Here is a 22,543-nt window from a genome sequence, read left to right as displayed (position 1 = left end):
GTAAAGCACAACGGAATATGCTGCGCTATATAATAAACTGTTAATAAATAATAAATAAATAGCCTACAAATGGCATAATATACATACTGTATTTGTAATTATTCAGCTAAAATGAATGGTTGGACCCATTATACTGGCTTATACTGACTGTTACTGATATGGGTGGGGGCTGTGTGTCTGTAAGTGTTTTTCTTACTTTGGGATCTACCAGGGAAATCTGGGAACCCTCGCACCCCCCACCCCACTCCCACACACATCACGCTGTCTGCAGTGGGGAAAGGGGGTGGCGGTGGGACCTTGGCCTGGTTAAAGAGTACCCACCACCACCACCTTTGGGGCCACTGAATACAGTACAACAGTATGCATGTCCCACCATAGCTAATATCCCTTTTTTGAGTGCAAAAAAAGTATGTGGCATAAAACAATAGGAGCTTTTTAATGAAGAGCAGATGAACAGAGGTGAAATACTGTATGCCGTGAACTTAACATTGTCAGATTCCTATTTGATATTAATAGTAAATGACACATTGGGAAATGTATCTTTAGCATTCACTAGTTACAGTGTGAAGTTAAAACTCCTGGTGTAAAACCGGCGCATATGCTACCAATTCCTGAAGCTACCAAAATGCAGTTTTTTTGTGGGGCGCATTTCACACCTGCTTTCTTGGCGCAAAATGCATCCAGCTTTATATGAGCCCTTATGTCTTGGACAGTGCCGTTGTCGTCTATATAATAATTGTGGATGGTCTGTCCAAACTCCGTTGTGTGCAGTGGGAGCCAGGGCACGGCCTCCACCCAACTGCAATAACTGCCGCGATGGAGGCCTGAGACATTCGCAGCTGGGGGAGCACGGATAACCTGGCAGTGCCGACATAGGAAAAGTATTGCAGCAGTCTGTGGGCGGGGCTTGGGGTGTTGAATCCAAATTACCAATTGTTTATTGTTATTTGACTGTTTACAATACAATGAAGTGAAGTGGAGATTCAGACCTGCCCTTTCTTATGCTGGGTACACACTGGTAGATATACCTGCAGATTAATTGATCTGCAGATATATCTACAGACAGACAGGGCAGTGTGTTGAGCAAACACACTGCCCAATCCGTCAGGACTGACGTCACAAACTGGGCAGGTATTTACATGCGCCCATCCAGTTGTGCTGTCAATCAGCACCGGCGTCTGCGGCAAGTGTACGAGCGGTCGGATGACTGACTGTACACACAGCACAATGCGCCAATATATAGTTAGATATATCGGCCGTTGGCTATGCTGCAGGGCCGAAGCAATATGTCTATGAACGACATTGTTCACCGACATATCGTTGGTACACACTGGCCGACAGGCACGCAATATATCGGCCATTCAATAGAATGGCCGATGTATCGGCCAGTGTGTAGCCAGCATTACAGTACTACTGGGGCAGATGTATTAACCTGGAGAAGGCATAAGAAGTGATAAAAACAACAGTGATCCAGGCGCTAATTAATTAATCATAATACTTGATTTTTAATTTATAATAGACTATAAGCTGCAACCTCCGTCCAGCTGTACCTGTGTTCGTACAGCAAAAAATTGATTATGAGGTGGAGAGCTCTCTTGTTCTCCCTCCCCATTAACCAAAGAACTGCACAAGAAAAAGAAATGACTGATTGCGCTGTCTCCCCAGGTGCGTATATGAATAAAGACACGTTTAAAATCACCTCTCTGGATTTTATTTTAGTGCAAAAATTATATATCTCACACAACAATTTGTTAAAAAACTCAATATGCATGCATATTCATTAAGAGCTCATTCTAAAACTATTTCTCTGTTTAAACATCCAGTGCTCAGACCTGTTGTTAAGAACAATTGTTTGTTCCACTAATATAATGTGAATGAAACATAACTTGTATTTCCACAGTAATAAGTGGTATTTTTCCAATTATGATGTTTTTTAACAAATTGTTGTGTGAGATATATAATTTTTGCACTAAAATAAAAACCAGAGAGGTGATTTTAAACGTGTCTTTATTCATATACGCACCTGGGGAGACAGCGCAATCAGTCATTTCTTTTTCTTGTGTCATAAGAAGTGATAAACCAGTGATATGTGCAAGATGATAAACATATCAGCCAGTCAGCTCCCATATGTAAATTAGCAGTTAGGAGCTGATTGGCTGGTGCGTTATCACCTTGCACATATCACCGCTTTACCACTGGTTTATCACTTCCTTATGCCTTCTACAGGTTAATACATCTGCCCCACTGTGAGAAATGTCAGGTGTTCATGTGGTATGTGCAGCTAATACCCACCAGGAAAAGAAAATTGCCCAGGCACTGAGAGGTGAGAGCAGATATGCCAACAACTAGTAACTGGGTCTATTTATCAGTTACTAACACTACTATTATTTACTTCACTTGTAGCCAATGCAAGCAAGATTGCATCATTAGCAATTATGGGGCATATTCAATTAGCCGTGGGGGCAGGCTGCAACCTCCTGAGATGCCAACATAGACCCATAGTAAGTAGAACTTTTTGTCCTTACCATGGCTGCTGCGAGTATGTTACTCTATAACTCCGGGCACTTAACCCGGCGCAACCTATGGCCTAACGCACATTAGCCATAGGTTTACAATGGAAAGAAAAAGGATTAAAATTGAATAGCTCCTTGTGTTAAAGCTTGAGGCTATCCTCCTGCGAAAATCCCCATGGCTAATTTAATATGCCCTTGACTGTACCTGATAAAGTTGCTATGTCGGTCCCTGAAGCAGAGAAATTTTGAGCAATACAATATGAACAAATGAGTTTTGCTGTATTATTGCCTATGCTTGAAAGTTGGAGGACTATCGCTTAAGGCCTGTAAGCGATATCGCTCATCTCTACCCTCCTGAGCGATATAGTTTACAATATCGCCCAGTGTGTATGCTGCTGGAGACAGACGATGTGCGCTCCCAGGGGTAGTTACGACCCCCTCTGTCATCTGTACATGCTGCTCAATATGAAAATATCATCAGATGCTGCATGTTCGGGCCGACATCATCATGCTATATCACAACAGAGATATGCACACTGCCGACGTCCCGGTAGGTGAAACAATAGGCGATATCGTGTGTACAGGCCTTTAGGTGTATCAAACCTTTGAGAGAGATAAAGTGGAGGTTAGTAACCTCAGGTTACCCATACCAACCAATCACCTTCTATCACTTTACAGGCTGTGCGAGAAAAATGACAGAAGATTGGTTGCTATGGGTAACTTCACAATTTTATCTCTTTCAAAGGTTTAATACATCTCCCCTATATACCATAATATACTGGACAACCGGTATATTATGCTGGACAATAAGAAGCTGTATAAAAGGGGGGCTATAATTTAGTCTGCACAGAACTATTTATTATTTTGCTGACCCATGTATGTGTCATTGTCTAGATTTTGATACAAAGTTGGAAAGTGTATACATTGTTGCATTATTCTGATATGATAATTTACTACACCACTTGTCCTGATCATTTGTAGCAGCTATTAGCATGGATGTATTTTTACAGGAAAGCGACCAATGCATTCATCACTCATATGCAGCAGACACAGTAAATGTTCAGCCCACACTATACAGGGATTCATAGATGACATTTTATTCTAGGTCTGCCAGTAACACAGATGCAGTGCTCCAGTAGCTGATGGAGAGGAGACTGCATGCTGTAGTGATGAGACTGAGCTAGCCAGATCCATCTGAGCTCCATTCTCCAGCTCTTCCTCCCCTCCCTGCTGTCCCTATAGGATTGCACATGCCTCTCACTGCAGGGAGGGGCAACCGGTTACCCGGCTAGAGAACTGCAGAGAGAAGAGAGAGGGGCACAGAATACAAGACTGTGGAGAAGCCTATTCTGGAGGCAGCCAGGGGATTGCACATTGGAAACAGTCTGATGCAGTGCAGGGGATCCCTGCAGAGAGGTGTACAGTTGGAATCAGGGATCGTTGCATGGTGCCCTTGACAGTGCAATGTGAGGCTTTGCTGCAGGTGTCAGATCAGGGGCTGTCTGGCTGGTAGAAGCATTTTCCTCTGCTGCATCACTATCTACTGGTAAGTGCCCCCGTATTGTGTCTTGTCCAGTGTCAGGAAGGCAGTGCATGTGTGATTAGACTGATCTTGCAATTGCAGCTACTGTACTGTATATATAAGCTTGGTGCTGGATGTTTGAATTGCAGATCAATGTTAAGTGATCAGCATTACAAAGTGTGTTCCAACTGCAGTCTTTCCCCCCTGTGCTTGCGATACCGTTCTTCCCTGGAGACAGACTCCTGGCTGAGTAAAAAGTTGTACATTCAGCACCTTGTATTACTGACCAGGGGCAATTATTCCTAAGGCTGATGGAGATAAAGTTTATGCTGTAATAAGTTCAGTCACCCAGTTGCTGTATGAGGAGCACTGCAGTCCCACATTCATCTCACCATGCTGCATGACAGGCGGCCCATAAGCAATGCTGCTGACCTGTCTAATGCCAATTCCCTTTTGCGGTGTCCTTGCTGGAATAGTTGTGATCCAACGCAGATGACGTCATAGGTGTTTCCCAAAGCTGCACAATGAGCACTTTATTATGTGTGCTGGGGATGACGTCATGGAGCTGGCTGAGTTCTGGTAAATGGAGAATGGCTACATACTATCTATCATATGTTATAATTACTCCAAACTTCTACAGGAGTGTTTTTGTATCACCTTTTTATTTGTTTATTTTAATAATACATAGCTAAGGTGGTTTATTAGTGCAACATCTGTGTAACACAGACACATTGTACTTATTCTTGATTTAACAAATAAAAAAGTTCATGAATTTAATGGCGTAAACCATATGAACTTGCATATGAACTTGGTAGTGAGAATCCAAAATGGGTTGCATCATTTTGATTCTATCTATCTATCTATCTATCTATCTATCTATCTATCTATCTATCTATCTATCTATCTATCTGGCAGAAGTAATGCAATAAATAATTCAACGTAAGTTTTTGGGTTCTTTTGCACAATAATTTAGACTATATATGTTTTTGAAACTTTTTGGGGCTGGCAATGGTACAATAGTCGCTTCTCTGTGTTATTGGGGAGGATAATAAATTTCTGGTGATAAGAAGCCCAGTTCTTTTTACTGGATGTTGTTCATAATATTGTTCAGTGTGTTAGTGTCTCCAGAAACAACGGAGATAGTTTATGACAGTGCTCAAAATGATCTAAAGCCCATAACAAACAGTGAGACATTCAATTTAATTTTATTAACTCATCTAGACATGTAATAGGAAGAGTCTGTGTGGTTGCCATGGGTTACAATAACTTGTCTGCACTGTTACATGCCACCAATAATTCATGGTTTGTTGTCTGGCACTTAGTGATATCATTGTCACTGCCTATAGGGAGCTGGCAACTTGTCTGTCTCACTGGATGGCTGTAAAGTCTATCTATCTATCTATCTATCTATCTATCTATCTATCTATCTATCTATCTATCTATCTATCTATCTATCTATCTATCTATCCTCACAGCACTGAGGTCATGGGTTCAATTCCCACTATGGCCCAAACTGTGTGGAGTTTGTATATCCTCCTTTCGCTTGCGTGGGTTTCCTCATGGTACTCAGGTTTCCTCCCACAATCCAAAAATATACAGTACCGGTAGGTTAATTGGCTCCAAACAAAAATAAACCCTAGTGTGACTGTATGTATGTGTCCACCGGGACAGGGACTGATGTGAATTACCAAATATTCTCTGTAAAACGCTGCGGAATATGTGTGTGCTATATAAATTACTGGTAATAATAATAATAATAATAATAATAATAATGTAAGAATGCTTTCCAAAATAGAAGTGTTAATAGTTTATTTTTCTAATTTAACAAAATGCAAAGTGGATGAACAGAAGAGAAATCTAAATCAAATCAATATTTTGGTGTGACCACCCTAATTCTTAAAGTGCACACAGTTTTTGAAGGAGCTCGGCAGGGATGTTGTTCCAAACGTGTTGGGTATGCGTGACAGCGGGATCCTGGCAGCGGTATGCCAGCGGGGGTGGGCGAGTGTACAAGCCCCTTGCGGGCTAGCCACGCTGCGGGCTTGGTGGCGAGGTGTGCTTGCCACAGGTTCTATTCCCACTCTATGGGTGTTGTGGACACATACGAGTGGGAATAGTCCCTGGTAGTCGGCATGCCGACTGTCGGGATTGTAAGTGGTCCGATTGTAGGGGGAGGTATTATAACGTCATCCCGTTCCAAACATCTTGGAGAACTAACCACAGATCTTCTGTGGATGTAGACTTGCTCCTCACAACCTTCAATGCTTAGAAATACTGGCAGGTACTTATCCGTCATGCAGTACCATCAGGGAGGCATCTGATTGGCTCCAAATTTATTCTGCAGAAGGACAACATACAGCCATTGTCATTAAGAACTATCTTCTGCATAAAGAAGAACAAGGAGTCCTGGAAGTGATGATATAGCCCCCACAGAGCCCTGATCTCAACATCATTGAGTCTTTCTGGGATTACATGAAGAGGCAGAATGATTTGAGCAAGCCTTCATCCACAGAAGATCTGTGGTCTGTTCTCCGAGATGTCTGTAAAAACCTCCCCGCCGGGTGTACCTAGAAGAATTGATGCTGTTTTGAAGGCAAAGGGTGGTCACACCAAATATCGATTTGATTTCGATTTCTCATCTGTTCATTCACTTTGCATTTTGTCAAATGATAAACTATTAACACTTCTATTTTGAAAGTATTCTTACTTTGCAGCATTTTTTCCTTCCACACTTTCCTAAAACTTTTCCACAGTACTATATACACAGGGCCGGTTCTTGCCCTTGTGGCGCCCCGGGCAAAAGATAGGGGCGTGGCTTAATACAGGGGCGTGGTCAGTCACGCCCCCATTTGTAGCTCCGCTGAAAGAAAATAAAAAACAAACAAACAAAGTATACTTACTATACCCTGCTCCTGATTCCGCCGGCGCCGCTCTTCTCCTCGGATCTATGGGAGAGACGTCAGTCATGATGTCTCTCCCATAGCACAGCATAGGCACTAGAGGTCAATTATGACCCCTAGTGTCTGTGCCACAATGCTGTGCGGTGCGCGATGACATCATCGCGCACCGCACAGCAAAGGTCCTCTCCATGAAGGGAAACTAGACGCTTAGCGTCTGATTCCCTTCACAGCAGGGGGGGGGGGGGGGGGACTAGCACCACGAAGGGAAACTAGATGCATAGCGTCTGGTTCCCATCTCACAGCGGTGAGGGGTGGGGGGGCACAGCGGGGGGCACTGCTGGGGGCACACTGCACAGTGGCGGATCTTGCCATGGTGCGGCGCCCTCCGGAAGGCGGCGCCCCGGGCAAAAGTCCTGCTTGCCCGTGGCAAGTTCCGCCACTGTATATACAGTATCCATGAATGGCACTAATAAAAGGCATTTTATATTTTAGATTTAGTGCTTTTGTAAGGGTATAGTGCAAGCAGACCACAGTATCACTTATATATAAATGATCGAGAGCCACTCCAGGGACTTTGATATAATAAACGGGTCCTCACGCCTGGGTCTGCAACATATCGGTTCTTTAATCAAACCTTCGTCAAGCATCAGGTTTGATTAAAGAACCGAAACATTGCAGAAACGGGCGTGAGGACCTGTTTATTATATCAAAGTCCCAGGAGTTCCATTGGATCAATGCTATATACCCAGCATCTTGTATGCATGAGATGGCATCGGGCATGCTGCATAGATTTGCTAGTTAAATGAACAGATTCTGTAGACTTGCACAGATAATGATCTTTAACATGCACTGTATTTGCCTACATATGGACAACAAAAGCTACCAGGGATTTGCTTTAGGAAAATAGTTAGGCCTTCCGTTTGCTGCCAGAGTAACCATTAGAGCCACCGACTATTCCTGAATCATGCAGAGCAGAGTGCTGAGTGTGTTCTGACACTTCCTGCCATTAGCTGCTGCCCAGCAACTTACTGTATGCCGTAAATGTTATTTTAATCAAAGAGGTGGTTGTAATGTTTCTCAGTAAACTACATTCTTAACCACATGAAATTAAATAAGTTAATTAGCCGCAAGGTTCTGTTGGAACCTCTCGAGCTATTATAATGTGGGTTATCCAGGGAAGAAACCTCTCTCATTCTTGCAGTGTTCCTTTTTAGATTCTTGTTTACACATAGGTAAATGTTTTAAAGTTTAACGTGGAGAGAGATAAAGTACCAACCAATCCGCACCATGACTGTCATATTTCAAACACAGCCTGTAACAGGGCAGGAGCTGTTTGATTGATACTTTATCTCTCTCCAAGGCTTGTTACATCTAGTCCCCATACTTTTAATGTGCTTTTCAAACAGCAACATCTGAAAAAGGCAACACATATAGTTTATAGATGGTTTTGTACAGGATAGTTCCCACCAGTGTATTCTAGAATGCTATTTCTCATGTGCGTGCAAATGACCCATAGATATTGTGATCATTCAAGGTTACCATCTAATTCCTTGCAAAGGAACACTGTTTATTCATAAGTCATTTAGCCTAGTCATATATGTTTGTGGGGTGGGGGGAAACTGGGGCACATGAAAACAGGGAAGACATACAGTCTGGAACTGGGCTCGTTACTTGTTTACTATGCGAGTCAGCAGTGTGCTGCCCTTGTTAATATACCTGTTCTGACACATAAGGCTCTGTTTGACTTGGAGAGAGATAAAGTATCAACCATTCAGCTTCTAATGGCTATGTTGCAGGCTGTGTTTTAAAAAAATGACAGTAGCTGATTGGTTGGTTCTTTCTCTCTCTACACTATCTTTGATAAATCTCCCGCTTATATACCCTTAATTATGAATACTCACTTGCTGTCTAGGCTGTATTTTGTTTTTAAACCTATTGTGCTTAAGGATTCATCAGTGGGTCTTATCGTTTCTGTCTCAGAATGGCCCCACTTGTTTGATGACTTTTTATATTGGACGAATGGTGTAATGGTTAGTATTACTGCCTCACACCACTGAGGTCATGTGTTCAATTGCCACCATGGCCCTAACTGTGTGGAGTTTGTATATTCTCCCCGTGCTTGCGTGGGTTTCCTCGGGATACTCCGGTTTCCACCCACAATCCCCCAAAAATATACTGGTAGGTTAGTTGGCTCCCAACAAAATTAACTCTAGTGTGTGTGTGTGTGTGTGTGTGTGTGTGTGTGTGTGTGTGTGAATGTGTGTGTGTGTGTGTGTGTGTATATGTGGTAGGGAATATAGATTGTAAGCTCCACTGGGGCAGGGACTGATGTGAATGACCAAATATTCTTCTGTAAAGCACTGCGGAATATGTGTGCGCTAAATAAATAACTGGTAATAATAACTGTCTGCAGGGATCTCCAGGCTCAGACTTTTGGAAAAGCCACAGAGGGGGAGATTTTATTACATGGTGGAGAGAGCTAAAGTACCAATCAGTCATCTCCTGTAGTTTTCCTAACACAACCTGTAAAGTGACAGAAGCTGATTAGTTGGTACTATATCTCTTTCTACTTTATCATTCTAAGGTTTGATACATCTCCCCAATAGTCCGGTCCTTTCCTCTTCTTAAATTGCAGTTATTTATTTTTATTAATGTTTACTTATATATCGTTAACATATTCCATTACTCTTTACATTTTTTTTTCTCTTACTTGTGGCAACTACATAAAAATCATAATTCCAGTTATTGTTAAAGTACAATTATTATATGTGTGGGCTAATTCAGAGTGTCTCTTACTGTATGCCTGTTTGTATAAGAGAACTCAGATATGCCTGTCAATACAGTATGCTTTTGAGTGCCTAAGGCAGCCTTTTTCAACAGGTGTGCCGCGGCACACTGGTGTGCCGCGAGCAGTTTCCAGGTGTGCCGCCTGCACACAGACCCGCTGCAGCCTACATACAGACCTGCCGCCGACCGCACACAAACCCGCTGCCGCCGACCGCACACAGACCCGCTGCCGCCGACCGCACACAGACCCGCCGCCGCCGACCGCACACAGACCCGCTGCCGCCGACCGCACACAGACCCGCTGCCGCCCGCCACACAGACTTGCCGCAGCAGCCAGCCAGATATGCCTAGTTGCCGGGCAGCGCTGAACTTCAATGACAGCCGGCTCGTGACCTATGGTGACTCATAGGTCACGCACCGCACGTCTCGTTCCCCCGTTTGCAGTGCACAGTACACTCGACACTCACTCGCTACTGCTCCTCCTCAATGCAGCCTCGTCCCAGTGCTCCTCACTTCTCCCCACAGACAGGGCAAGAGTTAAGGTTGCTATATATATATATATATATATATATATATATATATAACATTAATGTGTGAGGAATTACTATGGCGTTGGGAGGTGTGTGGAATTACTATAGGGTGGGGAAGGTGTGTGGAATTACTATAGGGTGGGGAAGGTGTGTGGAATTACTATAGAGGGGAAGGTGTGTGGTATTACTATAGGGGGGGAGGTGTGTGGTATTACTATAGGGGGGGAGGTGTGTGGTATTACTATAGGGGGGGAGGTGTGTGGTATTACTATAGGGGGGGAGGTGTGTGGTATTACTATAGGGGGGGAGGTGTGTGGTATTACTATAGGGGGGGAGGTGTGTGGTATTACTATAGTGGGGAAGGTATGTGGTATTACTATAGGGGGGGAGGTGTGTGGTATTACTATGCGGGGGTGCAGGTGTGTGTGTTTTATTACTGCAGCCCCGAAAAAAAAGATGGTGTGCCTCGGCAATTTTAAAATCTTGGTTAGTGTGCCACGAGTTTAAAAAGGTTGAAAATCACTGGCCTAAGGTATCGAGCCTTCGATAGAGGACAAGTATAGAAGAAGTTGCCTATAGCAACCTGTCATAATTTATCAAGTATTGTGACCGGACGGTTCCGTACGAAAGCACTCACCGCCTTCGCGTCCCGTCTCCTGCACACAGAATGGAAGGTTAGGTCACACAAGGCCTGACCACATAGGGGATTCCCGCTTACCGTCAGTAACCGCCTGTTACTGACTCCACCCACTGCGCTGTGGGCGGGTTTATGCTGCCACCACCAAACTCCTAACCTGCCGTGGCGTTTGGAACCACGGTTCTGCTCTGTATGTGCCGACGCACTGCCTTACCACACCTGTGTGGTGTTGACGAATCCCCACTAGCCACTTGCTAGGCCTCTACCGGTAGCTGGCGGAACTTGGAGACGTTAGGTGCTTCCCCGGACAGCCGGAGGACGGGGCTATGTTTGACATAACCCTGTAGGTCACAAGATGAAGCAATCTTCTTGAGGCAGATGTTTATTTGCTCAATAATAGCCTCAAAAAAGACTCATCCCTATTGCTAGGGGCAACAGCATACAGCAAGATGTTCCAGCAGAATGAAGATGGTACAATACAATACACTGGAGGCACGCAGGCCTCCTTTTTATGTCAAATTTCCACACAGTACAACAGGGGGTCATGTCCTCCCTGAGCCCTTTCTATCCAATCAGGATATCTTAGAAAATACAAGTAAATAAATTACATTTCAAAAGGAGATAAGTGCAATAAAACAATATCCTCCTTCCTGTGACACAGATAACGTTTGGTATCAGATTAACTTTCACTATTGATAAATTTATCACATAGCTTCAAAATACAAATGTTTCTGTCTCAGTCACATCTCCAGGCAATCCCAGTGTTTGGGATTACAACAGGAAACTAGAGATGAGCGGGTTCGGTTCCTCTGAATCCGAACCCGCCCGAACTTCAGGTTTTTTACACGGGTCCGAGCAGGCTCGGATCTTCCCGCCTTGCTCGGCTAACCCGAGCGCGCCCGAACGTCATCATCACGCTGTCGGATTCTCGCGAGGCTCGGATTCTATCGCGAGACTCGGATTCTATATAAGGAGCCGCGCGTCGCCGCCATTTTCACACGTGCATTGAGAGTCATAGGGAGAGGACGTGGCTGGCGTCCTCTCCGTTTAGAGAAGAGAGAGACACAGTATTTTGGGGAGCATTATTAGGAGGAGTACTACTATACTGTATACTACTATACTACTTGCTGAAGTGATATTTATAGATTAGATAATAGATAGTGTGACTGTAAGTGTATTATCTGACTTGTGGGGGAGACACTGACAGTGGGGAGCAGTTAGAGTCTGAGAGCAGGACTCAGGAGTACATATAACGTACAGTGCACACTTTTGCTGCCAGAGTCAGTGCCACACTGCCATTGTTGTGACCACACTGACCACCAGTATAATAATATATTTTGTGATTGTCTGCTTAGGCCTCGGAGTACTAGTTGCAAGTTGCAACGTGACCTGAAGTGACCACCAGTTTAATAATCAATCACCACCAGTTTAATATATATATATATATATATATATATATAATTGTATATAATATATATATATATATATATATATAATATTGTATACCACCTACCCGTGGTTTTTTTTTTTTTCATTCTTCTTTATACATACTACTATAGTAGCTTACTGTAGCAGTCTGCGGTGCTGTGCTGACCTGACAGTGTCCAGCAGGTCCGTCATCAGTCATTACATAATAAATATATATAGTACCTGTCCGGCTGCAGTACTAGTGATATTATATTGATTTCATCTCATTATCAATAATTTATCATCCAGTCTAGACTCTATATTAGCAGCAGACACAGTACGTTAGTCCACGGCTGTAGCTACCTCTGTGTCGGCACTCGACAGTCCATCCATAATTGTATACCACCTACCCGTGGTTTTTTTTTTCTTTCTTCTTTGTACATACTACTATAGAGTATAGTAGCTTACTGTAGCAGTCTGCGGTGCTGCTGAGCTGACAGTGTCCAGCAGGTCCGTCATCAGTCATCATTACCTAATAAATATATTATCTACCTGTCCGGCTGCAGTACTAGTGATATTATATATACATACATATATATATTGATTTCATCTCATTATCAATCATCCAGTCTATATTAGCAGCAGACACAGTACGTTAGTCCACGGCTGTAGCTACCTCTGTGTCGGCACTCGGCAGTCCATCCATAATTGTATACCACCTACCCGTGGTTTTTTTTTTTCTTTCTTCTTTGTACATACTACTATAGTATAGTAGCTTACTGTAGCAGTCTGCGGTGCTGCTGAGCTGACAGTGTCCAGCAGGTCCGTCATCAGTCATCATTACCTAATAAATATATTTTCTCTATCGTCCTAGTGGATGCTGGGGTTCCTGAAAGGACCATGGGGAATAGCGGCTCCGCAGGAGACAGGGCACAAAAAGTAAAGCTTTTCCAGATCAGGTGGTGTGCACTGGCTCCTCCCCCTATGACCCTCCTCCAGACTCCAGTTAGATTTTTGTGCCCGGCCGAGAAGGGTGCAATCTAGGTGGCTCTCCTAAAGAGCTGCTTAGAAAAAGTTTAGCTAGGTTTTTTATTTTACAGTGATTCCTGCTGGCAACAGGATCACTGCAGCGAGGGACTGAGGGGAGAAGGAGTCAACTCACCTGCGTGCAGGATGGATTGGCTTCTTGGCTACTGGACATCAAGCTCCAGAGGGACGATCACAGGTACAGCCTGGATGGTCACCGGAGCCGCGCCGCCGGCCCCCTTGCAGATGCTGAAGTCAGAAGAGGTCCAGAATCGGCGGCTGAAGACTCCTGCAGTCTTCTAAAGGTAGCGCACAGCACTGCAGCTGTGCGCCATTTTCCTCTCAGCACACTTCACACGCGGTCACTGAGGGTGCAGGGCGCTGGGGGGGGGGCGCCCTGGGAGGCAAATGTAACCTATATAAAGGCTAAAAATACCTCACATATAGCCCCCAGAGGCTATATGGAGATATTTAACCCCTGCCTGATTTCTCTAAATAGCGGGAGACGAGCCCGCCAGAAAAGGGGCGGGGCCTATCTCCTCAGCACACGGCGCCATTTCCTCTCACAGCTCCGCTGGTCAGGACGGCTCCCAAGTCTCTCCCCTGCACTGCACTACAGAAACAGGGTAAAACAGAGAGGGGGGGCAAATTTATGGCGATATTTTGATATAACAAAGCAGCTATAAGGGAGCACTTATTATAAGGCTATCCCTGATATATATATAGCGCTTTTGGTGTGTGCTGGCAAACTCTCCCTCTGTCTCCCCAAAGGGCTAGTGGGTCCTGTCTTCGTTAGGAGCATTCCCTGTGTGTCTGCTGTGTGTCGGTACGTGTGTGTCGACATGTATGAGGACGATATTGGCGTGGAGGCGGAGCAATTGCCAAATATGAGGATGTCACCCCCTAGGGAGTCGACACCAGAATGGATGCCTTTATTTATGGAACTACGGGATAGTGTCAACACGCTAAAGCAGTCGTTTGACGACATGAGACGGCCGGACAATCAATTAGTGCCTGTCCAGGCGACTCAAACACCGTCAGGGGCTGTGAAACGCCCTTTGCCTCAGTCGGTCGACACAGACCCAGACACAGGCGATGACTCCAGTGGTGACGGTGACGAATCAACCGTATTTTCCAGTAGGGCCACACGTTATATGATTTTGGCAATGAAGGAGGCGTTACATTTAGCTGATACTACAGATACCACTAAACAGGGTATTATGTGGGGTGTGAAAAGACTACCTATAGTTTTTCCTGAATCAGAAGAATTAAATGACGTGTGTAATGAAGCGTGGGTTGCCCCTGATAAAAAGCTGATAATTTCAAAGAAATTATTGGCATTATACCCTTTCCCGCCAGAGGTTAGGGAGCGCTGGGAAACACCTCCTAGGGTGGACAAGGCGCTAACATGCTTATCTAAACAAGTGGCGTTACCCTCTCCTGAGACGGCCGCACTTAAAGATCCATCAGATAGGAGGATGGAAAATATCCAAAAAAGTATATACACACATGCAGGTGTTATACTACGACCAGCTATAGCGACTGCCTGGATGTGCAGTGCTGGGGTAGTTTGGTCAGAGTCCCTGATTGAAAATATTGATACCCTGGACAGGGACAATATTTTACTGTCGTTAGAACAAATAAAGGATGCATTTCTTTATATGCGTGATGCACAGAGGGATATCTGCACACTGGCATCACGGGTAAGTGCTATGTCCATTTCGGCCAGAAGAGCTTTATGGACGCGACAGTGGACAGGCGATGCGGATTCAAAACGGCATATGGAAGTTTTGCAGTATAAAGGGGAGGAGTTATTTGGAGTCGGTCTATCAGATTTGGTGGCCACGGCTACAGCCGGGAAATCCACCTTTCTACCTCAAGTCACTCCCCGACAGAAAAAGGCACCGACCTTTCAACCGCAGCCCTTTCGTTCCTTTAAAAATAAGAGAGCAAAGGGCTATTCATATCTGCCACGAGGCAGAGGTCGAGGGAAGAGACAGCAACAGGCAGCTCCTTCCCAGGAACAGAAGCCCTCCCCGGCTTCTACAAAAGCCTCAGCATGACGCTGGGGCTTCTCAAGCGGACTCGGGGACGGTGGGGGGTCGTCTCAAAAATTACAGCGCGCAGTGGGCTCACTCGCAAGTAGATCCCTGGATCCTGCAGATAATATCTCAGGGGTACAGGTTGGAATTAGAGACAGATCCACCTCGCCGTTTCCTGAAGTCTGCTTTACCAACGTCCCCCTCCGAAAGGGAGACGGTTTTGGAAGCCATTCACAAGCTGTACTCTCAGCAGGTGATAGTCAAGGTACCTCTTCTACAACAAGGGAAGGGGTATTATTCCACTCTTTTTGTGGTACCGAAGCCGGATGGCTCGGTAAGGCCTATTCTAAATCTGAAGTCCTTGAACCTGTACATAAAGAAGTTCAAGTTCAAGATGGAGTCACTCAGAGCAGTGATAGCGAACCTGGAAGAGGGGGACTTTATGGTATCCTTGGACATCAAGGATGCGTATCTCCACGTTCCAATTTACCCCTCACACCAGGGGTACCTCAGGTTCGTTGTACAAAACTGTCACTATCAGTTTCAGACGCTGCCGTTCGGATTGTCCACGGCACCTCGGGTCTTTACAAAGGTAATGGCCGAGATGATGATTCTTCTTCGAAGAAAAGGCATATTAATTATCCCATACTTGGACGATCTCCTAATAAGGGCAAGGTCCAGAGAACAGCTAGAGATGGGATTAGCACTGTCTCAAGAAGTGCTAAAACAGCACGGGTGGATTCTGAATATTCCAAAATCCCAGTTAATGCCGACAACTCGTCTGCTGTTCCTAGGGATGATTCTGGACACGGTTCAGAAAAAGGTTTTTCTCCCGGAGGAAAAAGCCAAGGAGTTATCCGAGCTTGTCAGGAACCTCCTAAAACCAGGAAAGGTGTCTGTACATCAATGCACAAGAGTCCTGGGAAAAATGGTGGCTTCTTACGAAGCAATTCCATTCGGCAGATTCCACGCAAGAATTTTCCAAAGGGATCTGTTGGACAAATGGTCAGGGTCGCATCTTCAGATGCACCTACGGATAACCCTGTCTCCAAGGACAAGGGTGTCTCTTCTGTGGTGGTTGCAGAGTCCTCATCTATTGGAGGGCCGCAGATTCGGCATACAGGATTGGATCCTGGTGACCACGGACGCCAGCCTGAGAGGCTGGGGAGCAGTCACACAAGTAAGAAACTTCCAGGGAGTATGGACGAGCCTGGAAACGTCTCTTCACATAAACATTCTGGAACTAAGAGCAATATACAATGCTCTAAGCCAGGCAGAACCTCTGCTTCAAGGAAAACCGGTGTTGATCCAGTCGGACAACATCACGGCAGTCGCCCATGTGAACAGACAGGGCGGCACAAGAAGCAGGAGTGCAATGGCAGAAGCTGCAAGGATTCTTCGCTGGGCAGAGAATCATGTGATAGCACTGTCAGCAGTGTTCATCCCGGGAGTGGACAACTGGGAAGCAGACTTCCTCAGCAGACACGATCTTCACCCGGGAGAGTGGGGACTTCATCCAGAAGTCTTCCACATGCTGGTAACCCGTTGGGAAAGACCAATGGTGGACATGATGGCGTCTCGCCTCAACAAAAAACTGGACAGGTATTGCGCCAGGTCAAGAGATCCGCAGGCAATAGCTGTGGACGCGCTGGTAACGCCTTGGGTGTACCAGTCGGTGTATGTGTTTCCTCCTCTGCCTCTCATACCAAAAGTATTGAGAATTATACGGCAAAGAGGCGTAAGAACGATACTAGTGGTTCCGGATTGGCCAAGAAGGACTTGGTACCCGGAACTTCAAGAGATGATCACGGAAGATCCGTGGCCTCTACCTCTAAGGAGGGACTTGCTTCAGCAGGGTCCCTGTCTGTTTCAAGACTTACCACGGCTGCGTTTGACGGCTTGGCGGTTGAACGCCGGATCCTAAAGGAAAAAGGCATGCCGGAAGAAGTCATTCCTACTTTGATTAAAGCAAGGAAGGAAGTAACCATGCAACATTATCACCGAATTTGGCGAAAATATGTTGCGTGGTGCGAAGATCGGAGTGCTCCGACGGAGGAATTTCAACTGGGTCGATTCCTACATTTCCTGCAATCAGGATTGTCTATGGGTCTCAAATTGGGATCTATTAAGGTTCAAATTTCGGCCCTGTCGATTTTCTTTCAAAAAGAATTGGCTTCAGTCCCTGAAGTCCAGACCTTTGTTAAGGGAGTACTGCATATACAGCCTCCTGTGGTGCCTCCAGTGGCACCGTGGGATCTCAATGTGGTTTTGGACTTTCTAAAATCTCATTGGTTTGAACCACTAAAAAAGGTGGATTTGAAATATCTCACATGGAAAGTGACCATGCTTCTAGCCCTGGCTTCGGCCAGGAGAGTGTCAGAACTGGCAGCTTTATCTTACAAAAGCCCATATCTGATTTTCCATTCGGACAGGGCAGAACTGCGGACTCGTCCGCATTTTCTCCCTAAGGTGGTGTCAGCATTTCATCTGAACCAGCCTATTGTAGTGCCTGCGGCTACAAGTGACTTGGAGGACTCCAAGTTACTGGACGTTGTCAGAGCATTAAAAATATATATTGCAAGGACAGCTGGAGTCAGAAAATCTGACTCGTTGTTTATATTGTATGCACCCAACAAGATGGGTGCTCCTGCGTCTAAGCAGACGATTGCTCGTTGGATCTGTAGCACAATCCAACTTGCACATTCTGTGGCAGGCCTGCCACAGCCTAAATCTGTAAAGGCCCACTCCACAAGGAAGGTGGGCTCATCTTGGGCGGCTGCCCGAGGGGTCTCGGCATTACAACTCTGCCGAGCAGCTACGTGGTCAGGGGAGAACACGTTTGTAAAATTTTACAAATTTGATACTCTGGCTAAGGAGGACCTGGAGTTCTCTCATTCGGTGCTGCAGAGTCATCCGCACTCTCCCGCCCGTTTGGGAGCTTTGGTATAATCCCCATGGTCCTTTCAGGAACCCCAGCATCCACTAGGACGATAGAGAAAATAAGATTTTACTTACCGATAAATCTATTTCTCGGAGTCCGTAGTGGATGCTGGGCGCCCATCCCAAGTGCGGATTATCTGCAATAATTGTACATAGTTATTGTTAACTAATTCGGGTTATTGTTGAAGGAAGCCATCTTTCAGAGGCTCCGCTGTTATCATACTGTTAACTGGGTTTAGATCACAAGTTGTACGGTGTGATTGGTGTGGCTGGTATGAGTCTTACCCGGGATTCAAAATCCTCCCTTATTGTGTACGCTCGTCCGGGCACAGTACCTAACTGGAGTCTGGAGGAGGGTCATAGGGGGAGGAGCCAGTGCACACCACCTGATCTGGAAAAGCTTTACTTTTTGTGCCCTGTCTCCTGCGGAGCCGCTATTCCCCATGGTCCTTTCAGGAACCCCAGCATCCACTACGGACTCCGAGAAATAGATTTATCGGTAAGTAAAATCTTATTATCTACCTGTCCGGCTGCAGTACTAGTGATATTATATATACATACATATATATATTGATTTCATCTCATTATCAATCATCCAGTCTATATTAGCAGCAGACACAGTACGTTAGTCCACGGCTGTAGCTACCTCTGTGTCGGCACTCGGCAGTCCATCCATAATTGTATACCACCTACCCGTGGTTTTTTTCTTTTCTTTCTTCTTTGTACATGCTACTATAGTATAGTAGCTTACTGTAGCAGTCTGCGGTGCTGCTGAGCTGACAGTGTCCAGCAGGTCCGTCATCAGTCATCATTACCTAATAAATATATTATCTACCTGTCCGGCTGCAGTACTAGTGATATTATATATACATACATATATATATTGATTTCATCTCATTATCAATCATCCAGTCTATATTAGCAGCAGACACAGTACGTTAGTCCACGGCTGTAGCTACCTCTGTGTCGGCACTCGGCAGTCCATCCATAAGTATACTAGTATCCATCCATCTCCATTGTTTACCTGAGGTGCCTTTTAGTTGTGCCTATTAAAATATGGAGAACAAAAATGTTGAGGTTCCAAAATTAGGGAAAGATCAAGATCCACTTCCACCTCGTGCTGAAGCTGCTGCCACTAGTCATGGCCGAGACGATGAAATGCCAGCAACGTCGTCTGCCAAGGCCGATGCCCAATGTCATAGTACAGAGCATGTCAAATCCAAAACACCAAATATCAGTAAAAAAAGGACTCCAAAACCTAAAATAAAATTGTCGGAGGAGAAGCGTAAACTTGCCAATATGCCATTTACCACACGGAGTGGCAAGGAACGGCTGAGGCCCTGGCCTATGTTCATGGCTAGTGGTTCAGCTTCACATGAGGATGGAAGCACTCAGCCTCTCGCTAGAAAACTGAAAAGACTCAAGCTGGCAAAAGCACCGCAAAGAACTGTGCGTTCTTCGAAATCCCAAATCCACAAGGAGAGTCCAATTGTGTCGGTTGCGATGCCTGACCTTCCCAACACTGGACATGAAGAGCATGCGCCTTCCACCATTTGCACGCCCCCTGCAAGTGCTGGAAGGAGTACCCGCAGTCCAGTTCCTGATAGTCAGATTGAAGATGTCAGTGTTGAAGTACACCAGGATGAGGAGGATATGGGTGTTGCTGGCGCTGGGGAGGAAATTGACCAGGAGGATTCTGATGGTGAGGTGGTTTGTTTAAGTCAGGCACCCGGGGAGACACCTGTTGTCCGTGGGAGGAATATGGCCGTTGACATGCCTGGTGAAAATACCAAAAAAATCAGCTCTTCAGTGTGGAGGTATTTCAACAGAAAAGCGGACAACAGGTGTCAAGCCGTGTGTTGCCTTTGTCAAGCTGTAATAAGTAGGGGTAAGGACGTTAACCACCTCGGAACATCCTCCCTTATACGTCACCTGCAGCGCATTCATAATAAGTCAGTGACAAGTTCAAAAACTTTGGGTGACAGCGGAAGCAGTCCACTGACCAGTAAATCCCTTCCTCTTGTAACCAAGCTCACGCAAACCACCCCACCAACTCCCTCAGTGTCAATTTCCTCCTTCCCCAGGAATGCCAATAGTCCTGCAGGCCATGTCACTGGCAATTCTGACGATTCCTCTCCTGCCTGGGATTCCTCCGATGCATCCTTGCGTGTAACGCCTACTGCTGCTGGCGCTGCTGTTGTTGCTGCTGGGAGTCGATGGTCATCCCAGAGGGGAAGTCGGAAGACCACTTGTACTACTTCCAGTAAGCAATTGACTGTCCAACAGTCCTTTGCGAGGAAGATGAAATATCACAGCAGTCATCCTGCTGCAAAGCGGATAACTGAGGCCTTGACAACTATGTTGGTGTTAGACGTGCGTCCGGTATCCGCCGTTAGTTCACAGGGAACTACACAATTTCTTGAGGTAGTGTGCCCCCGTTACCAAATACCATCTAGGTTCCACTTCTCTAGGCAGGCGATACCGAAAATGTACACAGACCTCAGAAAAAGACTCACCAGTGTCCTAAAAAATGCAGCTGTACCCAATGTCCACTTAACCACGGACATGTGGACAAGTGGAGCAGGGCAGGGTCAGGACTATATGACTGTGACAGCCCACTGGGTAGATGTATGGACTCCCGCCGCAAGAACAGCAGCGGCGGCACCAGTAGCAGCATCTCGCAAACGCCAACTCTTTCCTAGGCAGGCTACGCTTTGTATCACCGCTTTCCAGAATACGCACACAGCTGAAAACCTCTTACGGCAACTGAGGAAGATCATCGCGGAATGGCTTACCCCAATTGGACTCTCCTGTGGATTTGTGGCATCGGACAACGCCAGCAATATTGTGTGTGCATTAAATATGGGCAAATTCCAGCACGTCCCATGTTTTGCACATACCTTGAATTTGGTGGTGCAGAATTTTTAAAAAAACGACAGGGGCGTGCAAGAGATGCTGTCGGTGGCCAGAAGAATTGCGGGACACTTTCGGCGTACAGGCACCACGTACAGAAGACTGGAGCACCACCAAAAACTACTGAACCTGCCCTGCCATCATCTGAAGCAAGAAGTGGTAACGAGGTGGAATTCAACCCTCTATATGCTTCAGAGGTTGGAGGAGCAGCAAAAGGCCATTCAAGCCTATACAATTGAGCACGATATAGGAGGTGGAATGCACCTGTCTCAAGCGCAGTGGAGAATGATTTCAACGTTGTGCAAGGTTCTGATGCCCTTTGAACTTGCCACACGTGAAGTCAGTTCAGACACTGCCAGCCTGAGTCAGGTCATTCCCCTCATCAGGCTTTTGCAGAAGAAGCTGGAGACATTGAAGGAGGAGCTAACACGGAGCGATTCCGCTAGGCATGTGGGACTTGTGGATGGAGCCCTTAATTCGCTTAACAAGGATTCACGGGTGGTCAATCTGTTGAAATCAGAGCACTACATTTTGGCCACCGTGCTCGATCCTAGATTTAAAGCCTACCTTGGATCTCTCTTTCCGGCAGACACAAGTCTGCTGGGGTTGAAAGACCTGCTGGTGAGAAAATTGTCAAGTCAAGCGGAACGCGACCTGTCAACATCTCCTCCTTCACATTCTCCCGCAACTGGGGGTGCGAGGAAAAGGCTCAGAATTCCGAGCCCACCCGCTGGCGGTGATGCAGGGCAGTCTGGAGCGACTGCTGATGCTGACATCTGGTCCGGACTGAAGGACCTGACAACGATTACGGACATGTCGTCTACTGTCACTGCATATGATTCTATCACCATTGAAAGAATGGTGGAGGATTATATGAGTGACCGCATCCAAGTAGGCACGTCACACAGTCCGTACTTATACTGGCAGGAAAAAGAGGCAATTTGGAGGCCCTTGCACAAACTGGCTTTATTCTACCTAAGTTGCCCTCCCACAAGTGTGTACTCCGAAAGAGTGTTTAGTGCCGCCGCTCACCTTGTCAGCAATCGGCGTACGAGGTTACATCCAGAAAATGTGGAGAAGATGATGTTCATTAAAATGAATTATAATCAATTCCTCCGTGGAGACATTGACCAGCAGCAATTGCCTCCACAAAGTACACAGGGAGCTGAGATGGTGGATTCCAGTGGGGACGAATTGATAATCTGTGAGGAGGGGGATGTACACGGTGATATATCGGAGGATGATGATGAGGTGGACATCTTGCCTCTGTAGAGCCAGTTTGTGCAAGGAGAGATTAATTGCTTCTTTTTTGGTGGGGGTCCAAAC

General features: G+C 45.8%; 1 protein-coding gene across 3 annotated transcripts in view; it reads left to right on the top strand.

Annotated features, from left to right (window-relative positions):
• The first annotated feature begins 795 nt into the window (after window positions 1-795).
• Window positions 796-22,543, top strand: part of OSBPL6 (oxysterol binding protein like 6) — a 520,623-nt gene continuing 498,875 nt past the window's right edge. For 2 of the 3 annotated variants that reach the window (XM_063933384.1, XM_063933381.1), the window contains exons 1-2: window positions 796-881; window positions 3,619-4,059. The gene's annotated coding sequence lies outside the window, so the exon portion shown is untranslated. The remainder of the gene's footprint in view (window positions 882-3,618; window positions 4,060-22,543) is intronic. The other variant, XM_063933383.1, reaches the window with a different exon arrangement.

The sequence above is a fragment of the Pseudophryne corroboree genome, chromosome 7 (genome assembly GCF_028390025.1).
Source record: "Pseudophryne corroboree isolate aPseCor3 chromosome 7, aPseCor3.hap2, whole genome shotgun sequence".
NCBI lineage: Eukaryota > Metazoa > Chordata > Amphibia > Anura > Myobatrachidae > Pseudophryne > Pseudophryne corroboree.
The sequence above is the reverse complement of the archived record's forward strand: the minus strand, read 5'-3'. Positions and strand labels throughout refer to the sequence as shown.